This window comes from Balaenoptera borealis (assembly GCF_965194805.1).
Source record: "Balaenoptera borealis genome assembly, chromosome: 15".
In the NCBI taxonomy this organism is placed as follows: Eukaryota; Metazoa; Chordata; class Mammalia; order Artiodactyla; family Balaenopteridae; genus Balaenoptera; species Balaenoptera borealis.
Window position 1 is genome coordinate 58,079,700 of NC_138871.1, and position 19,120 is coordinate 58,098,819.

Below are 19,120 nucleotides of genomic sequence, written 5' to 3' on the forward strand. Positions count from 1 at the left end.
GGCCATTCTGACTGATATGAGGTGATATCGTATTGTAGAAATGCCTGATAGTATTTTGATTTAGACATGACCTTTTCATATTGCTGCCTGACTTCCTCACATCATGGTGAGGTCCTAAGGGCAAAACTCTGAAGAGAAGAAGGGAGGAAAGGGGGAGGGGAGAAGAATGGGAGGGAGAGAGAGAGTATGCACCAGGTGGAAGATGCACTACTTACTGTGACTCAATTTTGGTAGTCACACATCACTTCCTCTGCATTTTATTTTTCAAGTCAGTCACAAAATTGTCCAATTTCAAGGAAAGGGGCAAAGACTCTGAGGGGGGGAGTAACAAGATTCTGTTAGAGGATATGGTACCAGAACTTTTGCAGTGACTATTTTTGTAAACACACTTTGCCACAATTCTAGCAGTATTTTGGTACATTCCTTAGTATTGTCTAGATAAACATTCATGTTATCTGCAAGTAGAGATTTTTTTCATTAAAAAAATCTGTTTTAAATTTCTTTTTATTATCTTATTTCAGTGACTAGGACCTCCAGCACAATTATGAATAGAGTAAGAGTAAACATCTTTTCCTTGTTCCCTATGGGAGGGTGTTTTAATATTTCACATTAAATGTGATATTAGCTATAGTTTTTCATAGATGCCATTTATCAAATTGATTTTCCCAGTTTACACAGAATATTACTTATGAATAGGTGTTAAATTTCGCCAACTGCTTTTTCTGAATCTATTGAGATGATTACATGGTTTTCTCCTTTAATCTGCTAATATGGTGAAGTACAGTGTTTTCTGATTGTTAAACCTTGAATTTCTGGGGAAAAAAACACCACTGGTTTATGATGTATTATCCTTTTTATAAGTTTCTGGAGTCAAGTTTATAATATTTTTAAAATAATTTTTGTGTCTATGTTCACAAAATATATTGGTTTATAATCTTAATTTTGTTAGCTCTGACCTCAATAAAACAAGTTACAAAGTGTTCCTTTTCCTCTGTTTTCTGAAAGACTTTGAGTAAGTTTAATGTTATTTCTTTCTTAAGATGTGGTAGAATTCACCAGCAAAATCATATGGGACTAGAATGTTGTTTGTGGGACAATTCCTCCACAAATAAAATTTCTTTAATTGATATAAGGTTATTCATATCTTGTATTTCATTGTGTGGTAGCTTGGTTAGTTATATTTTTCAAGAATTTGTCCATTTCATCTAAATTGTTGAACATATTGGCATAAAGTTGTTCATTATATTTCATTTTACATTTTTAATGTCTTTCATTCTTGTTAGTGCTAATTTATGTTTTATCTTTTTTCTTGATTTTTCTTGTTTCGTATCCAGCCAGGAATTTATCAAATTTCTACTATTTTCAAAAAAATCAAATTTAAATTGGCACAATTTTGAAGTGACATATATTTGTTAGATTGTTTGATAAACGTCTTTCTTTTTTTGGTTCATAATTGTATCCCAAGTGTCTAGCACAGTGTCAGGCTTATAATAGGTGCCTTCTAAATATTTTTTTATGAAGTGAATGAATGAATGAATGATCCCTCTATGTAGTTATAAATCTTGTGAAATTTAGGAATAATAATATTAAATAAAATGTCTGCTTTTAACTAGCTTTTGACTTAAGAATAGTGATAACAATACAGAGCTCTTGATTAAGAGATGTATAATGCTGTTTCTTTGGTCAGAGATATAAATGAAATTTCCCCTACACTTATATCAATGTTTGTGACAAAATATTACTATATTGTAAAAATATAAAATAAATATTACTAGGTTTTTTCCTTCTTTTAATTCAGGCAACTGTCCCCGAGTAAATGGTCCTCAGAGAGGGAATATTTCCAATCTGAATTTTCTTTTAATGAAACCATAACAGAATTACGGTAACCTGATATTAAATTTCCTTAAAATTATCTTTGAGTAGTTTAGCTAATAATTATTGACCTCAGAGGCTGACAGATTACTTCAGATATCTGAGGTATCAACACTTACATAAAACATATATCTATTAAAGTAGAACATATCAATTGTATCAGAATGCTGGATCTGGATTGAAGGAAACATATGGAAACTGAGCAGCTGTTATGAATTGAGATCAGCGGGTCTAAAATTTTCATGGGATTCCAAAATCCATTTTTCTGGGAAATTGCATTAGAAAAGGGAGCAAGACATTGGATCTGGATGATTTCTATTTTGCTCATCAGACCTCTTGTCAACAGATTCTATGAACAACTGAAAGTATATTTTATTTGCATCTCTGTCATTATATACAGGGGATTATTTTTTAATCATTGAGAAGTGAAATTTAGTACCCCTTAATAACAACAAGGAAAAATAATAATACATCTGTTTGAGTTTGGAGAGACTTGTGAAGGCTCAGAAATAGTTGAGCATGAAAACATTCTCTGTAAGATTTCATTCGTCTTCCATTACCTATAAACTGATAGCTAAGCTTCTTGGTCTAGTTTCATGGGGTCTGTGATATGGCCCTCTTTACTTCTTCCAATTCCTGGTTCACTTTTCCCTGGTAGCAGCTATTCACACTAGATAGGCTGCTTCTTCCTGGTCTTCCCTCCAAGGATGCTTATCATCACCTGTGAGTCTTTGCTCTTGCTTCTTGACTTCCACATCACCTCCACATTTGCCTCAGTATGAATATGCTCCCCTTTCTCTCCATTCGTACATACATACATGTCCTCAAAACCTGGGTCTAGTCCAAAATTTTCCATATTTTTCTTCCAATTTTTGCAACATACAGTGATTGCTCCCTTTCAGTTCCTGTGGCACCACTAACTTTGAATTTTAATTACTCTCTAAAATTACTTTCTGTTTTATATATTCAAACCTCTTTATGGACTATAAGCCCCTTGAGGGTAAGTACCACCTGTAATATTTCTAAAGTATATAACTTTTCTGCCTTAAATGTTGATCATGTTAAAATAAGATAGGCAGTTAAGCAACCAAATTTTGGTCACACAAACTTGGGTTCAAATACCAAGTTGGGTTCCAACTCCCCCTACTCAGTAAGGTAATTATGGGTAAGTTACTTAACATCTCTAAACATCAGTTTCTTTGTTTTTTGTAAGCGAGATGATCCAAGTTATAAATTGGGAATAGTAAGTTGACAATAAGGACTAAATAAGATAATGGATATAATATGCATTATGCATGGTTAAGAAATGCCAGTTATTCTTATAATACTACATTTATTTAATGAGTCAGAGTTATCTTTATGGATATCATTGTTTGAACTAAGCCATGCTAAGGTGTACAGGACTATTTGGTTCTACTGTAAATGAGCCCCAAGTGTTATCCTTACTTTAGTTACTTATCTGTTCTTTACATCTTTTGTTTTCTACCGCAACCTCAAGGTATTGGTTGTATGCTTTCTTTGATGTCCATATGCCTACATCAAGGAACATCTCACTCTTTTTTGCTTTTAATCTTATATGCAGCAATGCTAGGATTTGTCCTAAAACCTACACTGATTTGATGCTTGCTCTAAGGAATGGAAGTTTTGGTGCTACAAATCTTGAACTTGTGCCTGGCACACACTAGAGATTTCATAAACATTTTTTAATTGGTGAGTTAATCAGCGTATTAACAAATGAATGCATGAACATATGAATAGAATTAAGGAATGAATAAATGCATACTGCTGTCCCTGTTTACTTTTAGATATAACTTGTTTCCTGACTTCCTCTGGATCCATTCTTTCTAGCGGCTGAATGACACCAACCTTATACTTGGTTTAATTCACTTGGTTTTCATGTTTTGGTTTGAATTCTCTTTAAAAGTCCCCCCTATTCTCCTTGCAATTTTTGCTTCCCTAACATCTATTCACATTTGGAGTCACATTGACATGGTGCATGATTCCCTTTGTTTTTTGTTACTTCGGTGCCCTCTTCCCATAGAATTTCTCCTTAAGTCCAGATCTTAGTCATTAGTCTTGAATTTTGTGCTTGAACTTGTCCAAACAATGAAAACAAGATCCTCTCCTGACACTTTCTGAATTCCCTGCTTCAGTCCAACTTCTGTTCTCACTAAGACAGTCCTTCTAGCTCACCTATCTCCAGGTGCAGATTTTGGTGTTCAAGATACTCCCTACTGCTGGCTATGTTCTCTGGTCTATTGCTTTCTCTTACACACTGTTGAACTTGCTCTACTTACTATCCCTGCAATTCCTGTTTTTGTAATATGTGATGTAAAGAATGGACAACCCAGCCAGATGTAATATTGTTCAATATACATTAATCTTCACATTCTCTTTCTTAGTCCATAGGGTAGTGTTCTCCTCCACAAAAAAAGTCCAATGCTTTTTTTAAATAGTATTTTTAGCTGCGCAAAAATATTTCATGTCTGAATCATATTCTAGATCAGTGTTTTACAAGCATTTTTCTAAACTTACAATAAGAACTTTAACACTAAGACATGATAATGTGTGTATGCATTGTAATGCATGTACTTAAACCATTATTTAAAGCAATGATATATGTAATATTTTCTAGCCTGTTCTGTTTTATCACATTCTACTTATTTTTAAATAATGTTTGCTGCTACCCACTACTGGGTCATAGCTTCCATGTTTTATTAAACATGTTAGATTCCTGGATTGCATAAAAATGTGGCATTCCTGAAATTTCTTTCAAGAGCGGTTGCTGACTTTATTAACTTTCAGTCGCAGTGATCTCCATGCAGGGAAGTAAAACAAACAAAACCCCACATAAAACGAGTGTAAAATAATTTTGTATGTCATAGATTTTTAAAATTTATTATTTTTCCACTGACTTAGTGTTTGACACCCTTCCCATCTCATGGAGCATAATACCCAATCCTTTTCAGGTATCCATTCATGCTTAAAAATTAAAACTCCCATTTAGCCAATTTGAAATGTTGTAGCCATTGGAAGTCAGAGGTATGGGAGATGTTTTGAAAGAGGGCAAGATTGGATAATTCTGTCATCATGGCAACAATTTTCATTAGCTGGGTCCTTTCCATGATTTTAACAGAGGAGGACGGAGTTTTCTCCAGTGGTGTTCTTCAAAGTGGGAAAAGGTAGCACTTCAAAAAAGATGTTGCACGATATCAATAATCTTGGCAAATTCAATTTTAAACAAAGTTACTTTTTTAACTAAAAGACTTCTCCAAATCTTTTAATGCCAACATGCATGCTGAATCTCTGGTTCAGTCTGTCATGGCGTACCATCTTCCAGTACATTTGTAGAAACTATTGAAAGAGGATACACTGAGCTAGGGGTTAGGGATTTGGAAACAAAGTGTTGCTGATGAGCTGCGGTAGAGGGCTTTACTCCTAGTAACATCTCATTTGCCACGGCTCCTCACCCTCAACCTTCTTACTCAACAAACAGTCATAGCTCTGTTCTGTTTGTTATGAAAACTTTGCATATGGCTTAATTTTCATTTCAAACTTAATGAAACCTCCTACTTATAGTGGTTTGGGGTTGGAGCCACAGACACCTAATTTGCAGGCACCCAGCCCTAGTTGCAGACTTCAACAGGCTAAAAATATACCCATCCAAGTTTTGCAGTTATTTCCATTTTCTTAGCCAGAGCTTGAGACTTCAGTATCTAAAATTCAGACTGGAAATTTCAAGAGAAACATTAGTTATCATTAATGAGTCTTATATAGTCTAAGTTGAAAATAAAAGAATAAAATAGTAATTGGAGGACAAAGAGTAATTTCTAGAGGGACTATTTAACTATTTGAGAGTAATTCCTAGAGATTATTCTTTGATAGATCATTTTTGTGAACTAAAAATCAAAGCTATTCTGAGTAATAAATAAGCAAAGTAGGTTGTCTTGAATCTAACAGGAAGGTATAAAATAGTAAAACTTTAATTATGTATTTAAGTATTAGGTTTGAAAAATGTCTTTTCTATCCCATTTCAAAAACACTGTAGGAGAATAATTTCATAATGGCTTTTCAAATGTAAATATTATTTTAATAAAGATCTAGAAAGTCAGACAACCAAATTCTAGAACAGATGTCATATTAGAACAACTACTTTAGAATATTTAAGAAACTATGTTTCATTTTTCCAAAGCATATTTCCAAAATATTTCATTTGTTTGGCTTTAAATCCCCAGCATTTATGTTCTGCTCAAGAAGTTTACCTTTGAACAGATTTTTTGAGTTAGGAAATTTATACTGAAGTTTTAAGAAAGTGTTAAATTTCATGACTTAGTGAACGTCCTCTTTCCTTCTACTCCTGCTTTGGCCTGCCTTATGCTGTTTCCTTATTTTTTTAAAAAAAATTTTAGCTAAACTTTTTAGTTTAGAATACTTCTAGATTTCAGAAAACTTACAAAAATAGTATAGAGAACTCACATGTACCCCACTCCCAGTTTCCCCTGTTATTAACATCTTACATTGGTACCCCATGTTTGTCACAATTAATGAATTGATGTTGAAACATTGTTTTTAACTAAACTTCATACTTCAGGAGTCAGATTTCCTTTTTTTTTTTCCAACTTAGTGCTCCCCGCCTTTTTTTCTGCTCCTGGATCCTAAGATACCACAGTGCATTCAGCATTCAAGACTCCTTAGGCTCTTTTTTTACTGTGAAAATGTCTCATTTCCTCATTTTTGATGACCTTGCCACTGTTGAAGAGTACTGCTCAAGTATTTTGTAGAATGTCCCTCAATTAGAAATTGTCTGATTTTTTTTTTATTAGACTGAGGTTATGAGTTTTTTGGAGGAAGACAACAGAGGTAAAGTGCCATTTTCATTTCATCATATCAAGATTACATAATGTCAACATGACATCCCTATTGATGTTAACCTTGATCACCTGGTAGAGGTAGTTTTAGTCAACTTTCCACTAAAGAGTTACACCTCTCTTCTCCTTTTCAAAACTGCACTCTTTGTAAGGAGGTCACTTTTGTGTAGCTCACACTTAAGAAGCATGGATATAACGGCTTTAAAAAAAATAATATAAAGATAACATAGGATGTAATGGTAACATATAGATTTATATAGCACTTTACAATTCACGAAGTGAATTTACTTATCTATGATCTAGTCACCAACCCCTTGCTGTAGGCATGGAAGAAATCATAGAGCTGAGAATAATTGATAAAGCATCAAGTAGGTGAAGAAAAAGGATATTGTTCCTTTTAGGAAAACCCACTGAATGGCAGCTGGTTGGCTTCAGACTTCCTAGAATATTTCATTGTTTTTCGCTCTTGTATCTTTTCCAACTGTCACTTAGAAGTCGTCCTTTGAATGTCTTCCCATCACCCCTAAATCAATGTTACAAATGAAAACCCATCATATTGTCCATCCTCTCCCTCTACCACCTCAGCTACATTTCTCTGTCTTGTACACATACCTTTGTTAAAACAACTTTTCATCCAAACTTTCCTGATTCTGCCAAAAAAACCCTACACTTTCCTCCTATCTAGGCTGGATTCTTTGAAATCACTTTGAAGTAATTCTTTTATTTAATTTCCCATATCCAGTGGGTCATCAATGATCTCCTTCTTCAAAATGTCATCCATTTCTATCCCTTTTTCTTTGTTCTTGAAGCCTAAGCCCTAGTTATGCTTATATCCCCTCATGCCTGGGCTGCTACAGTTTTTTCATTTGTTCTCTGTTTACAATAATTCTTTCTTGCAATAGTCGTAAATACCAATTTTATTGCCCCACTTCCCTGTTCAAAAAATTTAGTAACTCTGAATCTTAGCACAGCATTTCTACATGTCTTCTGGATTCGACATAGCAGACACAACCTAACTTCCCATTACTGTATGATAAGCTTGCAGAACTCTAATCAGACTGAAATAATGGCCCTAAAAGTAAGCCTATGGTCCTCCCCTCCTTGAATGCTCTTCTAATGTCCCCACTCATTTATTCAGACCCTAGTCATTCTTCAAGGGTCAGTTTAAATTCTATTTTTCATTGAAGTACCTCTTAATAAAATCTTAGATTCAGAGTAAGTCGAGGTTGATAGATACTGGAGTAAAAATAAGCTAGCTCTGTGAATCATTTGATGTTGTCTTATGATGAGGTGAAGCTTCTGTTTTCTCATTCTATTGTATTCCCCACAACACATAGACTAACGATGGACATGTAAGAGACTGTACAATAAATGCTTCATGTCGATTGATTATGAAGTTTCTATTTCTTTTTAAGGGAGTAGCCATTGAAACTTGGCTGCTTTCCCCTTTGCATTTGTCTGCCAGCATTAAACATTAATAAGGCTATGTATTCCAGTTTTTCAAATATAACAATTTCTGAAAAAAATAAATCTTCCTAAAGTGTTTTCTCAAATTTTAACTACATTCTGTTGGCTATTTAGCAAAATTGAGACATTTTTTTCCCACTTTGGAAGCTTTCTATACAAAGGGGATTTGTAAATTTTCTTTTAAAATTATAGACTTGTATAGCAATTATGGTTTTGTTGACAATATTAAAAAAACTCTAACAAGAAGGAGGAGTTGAATAGAGAGCCAGTTTTTCTCTACCAAAAATGGAAAAAATCATATTTGGAGAATTTATATTTGTTTGCCTCCTGCGGAAAATTTAGAGAATTATTTATAAGGTCATATTAGAAACAGTTCCCAGTGAATGCAGTAAAGGCCTCCCTAGTGAGATGGAAGGGTTGCCAAATCAATCCCATCAAAAGGAGATCTTACTTAGAAGCTTCAGAACAAACTCTCAAGATGCCTCTGTCCTGTGCTTTCCAATACGAAAGAAACAAAACAAATTAGAGAGTGAGAGTGGCTCTGGAGAGTTGTTTGCTAAACATTGAAACAACTCAGGATACTGAACTGAAGGAAATTATTATTTTTATCATCAAAGTTTGTTGCAGTAGCAGCTTTGCATGGAAGCATAATTGCTTTAAAAAGTGCTTGTTGGGGTCGTGGTGAGTGGGCACAGGAGGCCTGGAACTGTAAATTAATTCAATCAGCAAAGGGAAAGGCATCCAGCCCATCAACTCCATAGGGATTGTTCATTCATTCATTAACTACGGCTATAACTGCTTCATCATCGCTGAAAACAAAAACATCCACTTAAGTTACCAAACACTGGTATAAATTATTAAAGCCATGTGAAGAGGGGGCTTTGCATATCTCTTAATGACTATATAAACTGAGTTTCCTTGAAGGCACCACATATTGTACTATCCCACTGAAATCAGTGTTGTTTACAGAAGGAATGTATTTTGCTGAAAAGTTGTGATAAACCTCTCTCTCTCACACCAGTTATTATTTTGCAAAAACCAAAAAAGCCATGCTCATTACAGGCAGATGTGCTACCCGCCTTTACGAAAATGAAGTTCTAAAAGAGGCAAAACTAGTAAATGTATAGATGCAACCACATGCAAATTAACTATAAAACTCAATTTCTCTGGTCTTACTCTCTCCCTATTCTTTTTCTCCTTCCATCCATTATCTTTATTTCTTTAAAGACTTTTTGCCTTTCTGTTTGGGAGCTGGAAATTAAACTAAAGAGGCAGCCTTGGTTGGTGAGTGACCTTGTGCATTGCTTACCTGAAGCCTGTCATGAGGTGTATGAAACTTGCCAGAGCAAGGGAAAAGATCCAGGTGATTTACTATCTCTTGGGAGTTTCCTTAGGTTGTTAGCATTTAGTGATCAAGAGGCCAGGTTAGACAATTTTAAGAACTAAAACTTTTGAAGATTTGCTCTTTCAATTCAACAGCTCCATTTTTCTTGTTGAAAATACATACTTCACATGAAAGTGGGACATGATTTTAAACTTTTAACTCATTTAAAAATTTTCTCTTTTTCTCTCTCTCAAAGAAATAAAAATCATGAAATGGCATGGTACATTTTTATAAGTAAGCTTTGAAAGGTCATGATGTGAGACATGATTCATAAAACTTCTAGATAAAGACAATACACTAAATTTGCAAGTTAAGAAAAATGTGAAAATAATAAAACACTGACTAAACAGAATAATCACAGGAAATCTCAATCCTACATAATATTAATAGGTAACTTGTATTATGCATTAAAAATGCTTTCACATGGGTTATATCAATTGATCTCTGTTAACCGTTTCAACAAAATTTGATATATACCATTGAGCTAAGTGAGGTCTGATTCTTGGAGGAATGGGGCTGGCCAGTTGAAATAAAGGAAAATTGGAGAAGTAAGATATTGTTCCCTATTCCCGAGTCATTGGGGACATTTTGTTTTCTTCTTTCTTGATATAATTTCCAGAGTTTCATGTCTGGAGACAAAGGGAATTTGTTATTATTCAAGGACAAAATGATTGTCTCTGTAGACAATTCTATCTTATATACAAAAAAGCTAGTAGAACCAATAATTGAGTTGTTCAATGTATTACAATACTAGTTCAATACACAAAAAATCAACTGTATTTCTATATATTTGCATCCAACAATTGGCGATTAATATTTTTAAATATTTTTAAAAACATCAATAATACTTAGAGATAAGCTTGTTGGAAAATGTAATGTGTGTATATATATATATACACACACTAAAATTTATGAAATATTCATATATACTGTGTTCATGCATTATGGTTATGCTTATATAACCATTTGAAATGTAAATAATTAAAACTTTAAAAGCAATTCTTAGCTGATGGGAAATCCAAAACCAAAGATGGGCCAGATTTGGCCCATGAGCCATTGTTTGCTTACCCCTGTTGTACATATCACAATCAGCATATGAACAATAATACAGTGCTACTGTGTTATTTAATTATTATATATTAGTAAAATGAGCAACTGAAAGAAATTAAGATGTAAGTTTTATATCTGAACACCTACTTTCAAGTATAAATAACTTAAGCTGAAACTTTCCTTATATGCTCTTTATGCTGAAATTTAATGTCAGTTGAAGTGTAAGAGTATGTTTATTATTGCAATAATAAAATGATTAATGATGAAAGTGATTAATTTTGTGCACAAAAACAATTACTGGGGGTTTTGCACAATCAATCAGTAAAAGATCGCTAGCTAGATAACATCTCAAAGCATACATAGCTTTCAAACCAAAAAAGTTGATAATATTATAAAATTCAAAGCAGAATGCTAGAGTTTATATTATATCCTATTTCTGATCTTACAGAATTGGGTTTTGTAACTGGCCAAGGCTGGTACCAAACCCAAGTTCAGCTGCTTGATGGCCAATACTCAAGAAACAAGTGTTGGTGGAAAAGGAAAAGTTGCTTTGCTCAGGAGTTTAGGAACCTGGGATGATGGTGGACAAATGTCCTAAGACCATCTCCAAGTTGCCAGTTAGGAGACAAAGGTTTTAAAGGCAGTGTGAGGGAGGGGCCTGCAGCGTGCATGATCAGCTTGTGTAGAATTCGGATTGGTTGGCATCAAAGTGAAGTTTTGAGCCTCATCAACCTTCTGGTTTCAACTGGTCTGGGGTCTATTTGCTGGCAGTCAGCAGTTTTCATCTGGTGAGGGTGTGCTTCCTATAAAAACAACTTAGGAAGTGTGTCAGGCCTTTATCTTTCAGGGAGCTGGGAGTTTGATGACTGCTATGTGGCTGGTTTATAGTTTAAATTATTACCAGTTTCCAGGCCCAACAGCTATTTCATATTTACTAATCATTAACTCTTCAGCCAATAATTTGAGACTCAGAAGGCCTGGGAAACTAAAGCTTTTCTACGAACAAGAGGCAAGTGGAGGACATGGCAGAGGGGGTCTGTCCCTGGAAGACCCCATAGGGTCCTGCTTGGTTATAATACCCCCTTTTCTTTGATACTTCTCGATCTTGAGGAGGGACAGGTATGGAACATGAAAGGGAGTCAAGTTTTGGATAGAGAGGTTAATCGTAAACTTGGCAGAGAACTCAGTTTTAGGAGACTTGGTTTCAGTTTTGTAACTAATAAAATTAAAAATAATCTGTATATACTGTACTTAATTTGTATTTTTCTTTTCCAATTATACCATGAGTGTTTCCAGCAGGAAAATATTCATTTGGAATTTTCCTATCATTTAAAGATAAATTAAAGCAGTATAATCTAGCTCAAAATTTCATAAGGTGAAAAAAAGCCCTCCAAAATAACATTTAGTGAAAATTTTCATGTTTAGTTATCTTTGATCCAAGAATGATAAGGAATTTAAAGAGTGAAGAAAAATAGTTGCAGGAAAATGAGGTATTCAAAGCAATTTTGTTCTCATCAATCAAACTTCAAGAGAATAGACTTTACGAGATTGCTTTCAGAAGATAATTCCTTATAGTGTTACATGTATAGTGACTAAAATTTAAATAAAAAATGGTGAAATAATTTCTATAGCCAACAACTACTTTTAATAAACATGAAGGATTTTTGAGATCTGCTTACAGTATAAATTCTAGGTACAATGTTCCATCTAGAATCTACTGAAAAACTTCTTCCTGAATTATAGTCTGCTGTACACCTGAAGATTGGTGATATTAGTAATTTAGCTGTTTGTTTTGTGTACATTGCACAGTTGAGCATATCAAAGTAATAAGAAATCGTCTTTAAATCTGACAGCTCTGTGGGTGATGATGAATTAAATCTTGCTTCTGCTTGACTGGTTTGCTGAGAGAGTTCTTGGTCTCAAACAACTAGCAACATAGTGAATTTACCTGAAGAAATATTTATAGAAGGGAAAATTTTAAAAGTGTTATGCAATTTCATTGACAATTGAACAAAAATGGTGAAGATTGTGAATGATTACAAGCATATGATGTTTTATTCCCATCCTAAAGTTGTGTGTTCAGAAAGTAATGATAGCACCATGCAATGGAATGGAATTACAAACCACAAGCAGAAAGATCGTGGGTCCCTTTTTATCATTCTTCTTCAGCCAGGAACAAACTGTATGACATAAAAAAATTGGGGGACCATTTTGTCATGTGTTTATATATGACGTTTATGTACTGCTACTACTACAAGTTAAAAGTCCGCTTGAATCAAAGCAAGCCTTAATAATGTACTTTGCAGACAGCAATATTGACATAGCAGGACTTACAAGAAATAGTTCCTTACAGAGAAAATTTTGTGTTTCCAGAAACCATTTGAAGAAGTGACCAAATTCAAGTGCTTTGAGAGGACATATACACTTGGATGCTATCTGTTGAAAGATCCTCCCATCATTCTACTTTAGGGTAGATGCTGAAATTGTAGAGAGAGTAATGAGAGCAGAAAAGCAAATAGAAATTGAGAGATGATTACATTATCTTGAAGGCCAGTTGCTTTGCTCCACTGTCACATTTCTAGATCCAAAATGTGGAATCCTTTTTTTTTCTCTCAAGGGATTTTGCAGTAGCAGGTGTGTGAACAATATTAGAAATAAAAATTTTTATAAGTGAGGGAGGCAGTTTTAACTTTCCTTCTGAAAATATTTACAATGCATTGTCAAGCTTCAATTTATAAGATTATGAAAATATAATTGTGTCATCAACAATCAATAGAATCTTTAAGTATAGGAACTGAAGAGGAGAGTTTAGCTACTTTCTACTAGAGAGGAAGAAAAACTTCAGGGCAATATTTATTTATTTAGACTTTTTTCTGTAAGAAAGAATGATCCCTTCTCCCATGTTAATTTACTCATTCAGTTATTTGTTTATATAGTTGACCTTATTCTTTGGCCATTAGGATTTACTTCATGCTAGCACTGTGCATGACCCTGTCTCCTCCCTTCTTTTTCTCTTCCTCTTTCTCTATTTCTCTCTCTCATAATACTTACAAACAAGATCAGCATGTAAGTTGTGCTCATTAATAAACTCAGTTTTCAGTTCTAGGAGCTATATTGTAAATTGTTTGGGATTATTTATATAGACAACCATGTTGTCTGCAAACAGAGACAGTTTTATATCTTCATTTTGATCTATATGCCTCCTATTACCTTTTCTTGCTTTGTTGTACTAGCTGTGAAGTTGTAATAGTATAACGTTGATTAGAAATCATGACAGAGGCATCTTTGCCTTATTTCTAAAATTGATAGGAAAGTAGTCTTTCACCATTACATATGGTTCTGGCTCTGGGATTTTTGTAGATACGCATTAAAGATTTTTAAAAATTCCTTTCTGATTTTAGTTTTAAGAGAGCTTTTATCATGAATGGATGTTAAATTTCATCAAAAATATTTGTTTTGGTTTTTCTTTTGAGATGGTCATGTGTATTTTCTCCTTTACTCTTTCAGTATAATAAATTGTATCAATTGATTTTAAATGTTACTCCAGCCTTGCATTCCTGGAGTAAATCCCACTTGATAGCGATGCATTACCTTTGTATATATTGCTGGATCCAATTTATCAATATATTGTTGAGGAATTTTTGAGTCTATATTCATGAAATATATTGGTCTGTAATTTTCTTATATTTTTCTGAGTTTTAATTTTAGGGTAAATGCGTCTTCATAAATTGAATTAGACAGTATTCTCTACCTTTGTATTTTATGCAATAAGTTGTGTAGAAATGATAATTCTTAATTAAATGTTTGACAGAATTCATCAGTAAAACCATGTTGACCTGGAGTTCTGTGTGTGTATGTGTATATGTGTTTTATTTGGAAAGTTTTTAACTTTGAATTTAATTTCTCTGATAGATATAGGACTATTCAAGTTATCTATTTCTAAGTCAGTGATAGACATTGGGTAGTTTGTATCTGTTAAGGAATTGTTCCATTTGTTCTAAGTTGTGGAATATTTGGGCACTATATTGTTTGTACTGTTGTCTTATTATTTCTTTAATGGCTAAGGGGTCTGTAGAGACATTCTATTGCTGTTGGTTAAAATGCTCTATAAATATCAATTAGGTCCAATTGATTGATAATGTTCAGGTCTTCTGTATTCTTTTTAAATTTTTTTTTAAAATTGAGGTATAGTTGATGTACAACATAGTGTTTCACAATGATTAAAGGTTATACTCCATTTATAGTTATTATAAAATATAGGCTATATTCCCTGTGCTGTACAATATATCCTTGTAGTTTATATATTTTATACATAGTAGTTTGTACTTCTTAATCCCTTCCCCCTATTTTGCACCTCCCCCCATCTCTCTCCCTACTGGTAACTACTAATTTGTTCTCTATATCTATGAGTCTGTTTCTTTTTTGTTATATTCACTAGTTTGTTTTATTTTTTAGATTCCATATGTTTGTGGTATCGTACAATATTTGCTTTTCTCTGTCTGACTTATTTCACTTAGCACAATACCCTCCCAGTCCATACATATTAGCCCAGTTTGCAAAATGACATTATTATTTATGGCTGAGCAGTATTCCATTGTATGTATATACCACATTTTCTTTATCCATCCATCTGTTGTTGGACACTTAGGTTGCTTTCATATCTTGGCAATTGCAGATAATGGTGCTATGAATATTGGGGTGTATGTAACTTTTCTAATTAGTGTTTTTATTTTCTTCTGATATATTTCCAGAAGTGGAATTGCTGGGTCATATAGTAGTTCTATTTTTAGTTTTTTGAGCAATCTGCATACTGTTTTCCATAGTGACTGCACCAAATTACAGTCCCACCAACAGTATACAAGGGTTGCCTTTTCTCCACATCCTCACCAACATTTTGATGATGGCCATTCTGACTGGTGTGAGGTGATACCTCCTTGTAGTTTTGATTTGCATTTCTCTAATAATTAGTGACATTGAGCATCTTTTCATGTGCCTTTTGGCCATCTGTATGTCTTCTCTAGAGAAATATCTATTTAGATCTTCTGCCCATTTTTGGATTGGGTTGTTTGTTTTTTTGATATTGAGCTGTCTGTGCTGTTTGTATATTTTGGAGATTAATCCCTTGTCAGTTGCATTGTTTGCAAATATTTTCTCCCATTCTGTAGGTTGTCTTTTTGTTTATGCTTTCCTTTGCTGTGCAAAATCTTTTAAGTTTAATTAGGTCCCATTTGTTTATTATATTTTTACTTCCATTACTCTAGGAGTTTGATCCAAAAAGATATTGTTGTGATTTATGTCAAAGAGTGTCCTGCCTATGTTTTCCTCTAAGAGTTTTATCAGATTTTCTATGTATAGTATCATGTCATCTGCAAACAGTGCCAGTTTTACTTCTTCCTTTCCAGTTTGGATTCCTTTTATTTCTTTTTCTTGTCTGATTACTGTGGCTAGGACTTCCATCACTATGTTGAATAAAAGTGGCAAGAATGGGTATCCTTGTCTTATTCCTGATCTTACAAGAAATGCTTTCATATTTTCATCATTGAGTATGATAATGTTATCTGTGGTTTTGTCATATGTGGCCTGTCTTATGCTGAAGTATGCTCTCTCTATGCGCACTTTCTGAAGAGTTTTTTTTATCATAAATGGATGTTGAAGTTTGTAAAATAAAGATTTTCCTGCATCTGTGAGATGATCAAATGGGTTTTTTCTTCAGTTTGTTAATGTGATGTATCACATTGATTGATTTGAGGATATTGAATGGTCCTTGTATCCCTGGAATATATCTCACTTGATTATGGTGTACGATCCTTTACATGTATAGCTGGATTCAGTTTGCTAATATTTTGTTGAGGATTTTTGCATCTATGTTCTTCATTGATATTGGTCTATAATTTTATTTTTTTATAATATCTTTGTCTGGTTTTGGTACCAGGGTGATGTTGGCCTCATAAAATGAGTTTGGAAGTGTTCCTTCCTTTGCAATTTTTTGGAATAGTTTCAGAAGTATAGGTGTTAAGTCTTCTAAATATTTGGTAGAATTCACCTGTGAAGCCCTCTGGTTCTGGACTTTTGTTGTTGGGAGTTTTAAAATTACTGGTTCAATTTCAGTACTGGTAATTAGTCTGTTCATATTTTATGTTTCTTCCTGGTTCTGTCTTGGGAGATTGTACCTTTCTAAGAATTTGTCCATTTCTTCTAGGTTGTCCATTTTATTGGTGTATTGTTGCTTGCAGTAGTCTCATGATCCTTTGTATTTCTGTGGTGTTGGTTGTAACTTCTCCTTTTTCATTTCTAATTTTATTGATTTGAGCTCTCTCCCTTTTTTTCTTGATGAATCTGGCTAAAGGTTTATCAATTTTGTTTATCTTTTCAAGGAACCAGCTTGTAGTTTCATTGATCTTTTCTTTTTTTTTTTTTTGTATCTCTTTCATTTATTTCTGCTTTAATTTTTTTGATTCCTTTCCGTCTACTAACTTTGGGTTTTGTTTGTTCTTCTTTCTCCAGTTGCTTTAGGCATAAGGTTAGGTTGTTTATTTGAGATTTTTCTTATTTCCTGAGGTAAGCTTGTATCACTGTAAACTGTATGTTATTTGTTCCTTTTCCCTTGCTTCTTTTATTATTCTCTCTTTATCTTTAATTTTTGTCACTTTAGTTACAGTATGTCTTGGTGTGTTCCTCCTTGGGTTAATCCTGTATGGGACTCTCTGCACTTACTGGCCTTGGATGTCTGTTTCCTTTGCCAGGTTAGGGAAGTTTTCAGCTTTTATATCTTCAGATATGTTCTTAGGCCTTCTCTCTCTCTCTTTTCTCCTCCTGGGACCCCTATAATGTGAATATTAGTGCACTTCATGTTGTCCCAGAGGTTTCTTAAACTGTCCTCATTTCTCTTCATTACTTTTTCTGTTCAGAATCAGTGATTTCCGCTACTTTGTCTTCCAGCTTGCTGATTCGTTCCTTTGTATCGTTAGTCTACTGTTGATTCTTTCTAGAGAATTTTTCATTTCAGTTTTTGTATTATTCATCTGTTTGGTTGTTTTTTCTATTTTCTAACTCTTTGTTTAAAAATTCTGATTTCTCACTCTGTGCATCAATTATTCTCCTGAGTTCTTTGATCATCTTTATGATCACTACCCTGAACTCTTTCTTGGGTAGATTACCTATCTATACTTCACTTAGTTCTTTTTCTGAGGTTTTATTTTGTTCCTTCATCTGGAACATGTTTCTCTGTCACCTCATTTTGCCTAAGATGCTGTTTTTATTTTTATGTATCTGGGAGGTTGGTTACATTTCCTGACCTAGGAGAAGTGGCCTTTTTTTTTTTTTTTTTAATTTTATTTATTTATTTATGGCTGTGTTGGGTCTTCGTTTCTGTGCGAGGGCTTTCTCTAGTTGCGGCAAGTGGGGGCCACTCTTCATCGCGGTGCGCGGGCCTCTCAGTGTCGCGGCCTCTCTTGTTGCGGAACACAGGCTCCAGACGCGCAGGCTCAGTAGTTGTGGCTCACGGGCCTAGTTGCTCCGCGGCATGTGGGATCTTCCCAGACCAGGGCTCGAACCTGTGTCCCCTGCATTAGCAGGCAGATTCTCAACCACTGCGCCACCAGGGAAGCCCTGAGAAGTGGCCTTTTGTAGGAGACATGCTGTGCATCCCAGCAGTGCACTCCCCTCTTGTCATTCATGCTATATGCTCTAGTCGTCCCTGCTATGAGGGCTTTGTGAGTCCTTCTGTTATGGCAGGCTAACTATGTGGGCAGTCTGGTAGGCTTGGTTGGTCCCCAGTCTGGTTAATTGCCAGACCCTGCCTTGTGCAGTGGCTACCAGCCACTGGTTGGTGGGACTGGATCATTAGTCAGCTGACTGGAACCCCAGGGGACCCCAGGGCTAGAGCTGGCTCACTGGTCAGCAGAGTCAGGGACCCAAAGACTCTGGAGCTGTTGCTCACCTACTGGTGGGTGAATCTAGGTCCTGGGGTTAGTGCCAGACTACTGGCAGGCAGAGCTGGGTCCTGGAGTCTGGTTGCAGGACTCAGGGGTACTAAAGCTGGTGTTGAATTGCTGTTGGAGGGGGCCAGTTCCTGACACCCTTGGTTATGGGATAAAGGGTGTCCCAGTTCTTGTGTTGGCCTCCTAGTGGGCAGAGCCAGGGTCCAGCTGGTCCCAGGGCAGGGCCTGGCCTGCTGGTGGGCAGGCCAGGTCCACTGGCTGCAGGATTGTGGTTTTCTTGCATTTGTTGTCTGTCCCCTGGTGGGTGAGGCTGGTCCAGAGTCTACAGCATGCTCCCTGTAGGGCAGGGTCAGAGCCCAGGGGATTCTGGGGCTGGTACCTGCCCACCAGTTGGTGGAGATGGGTCCTGGGCTTTCTGGTGGGCAAGGCTGTGTCTAAATGTGGGCTCTTAAGGCAGCCTGTCTGCTGATTGGTGGGGCTGTGTCCCAGCCCATTTAGTTCTTTGGCCTGAGGCATCCCAGTACTGGCACCTACAGTCT

General features: G+C 35.2%; 2 long non-coding RNA genes across 16 annotated transcripts in view; one reads left to right on the plus strand and one right to left on the minus strand.

Moving 5' to 3' along the window:
* LOC309612491 overlaps window positions 1-19,120 on the plus strand; it is a 637,465-nt gene that overhangs the window by 538,082 nt on the left and 80,263 nt on the right. The gene's annotated exons all lie outside the window — the stretch shown is intronic.
* On the minus strand, window positions 17,131-18,624 carry LOC309612534. Its single transcript, XR_014235257.1, has 2 exons — window positions 18,262-18,624; window positions 17,131-17,950 (listed from the first exon to the last, which is right to left on the minus strand). It is a non-coding gene; the product is annotated as an uncharacterized lncRNA (long non-coding RNA).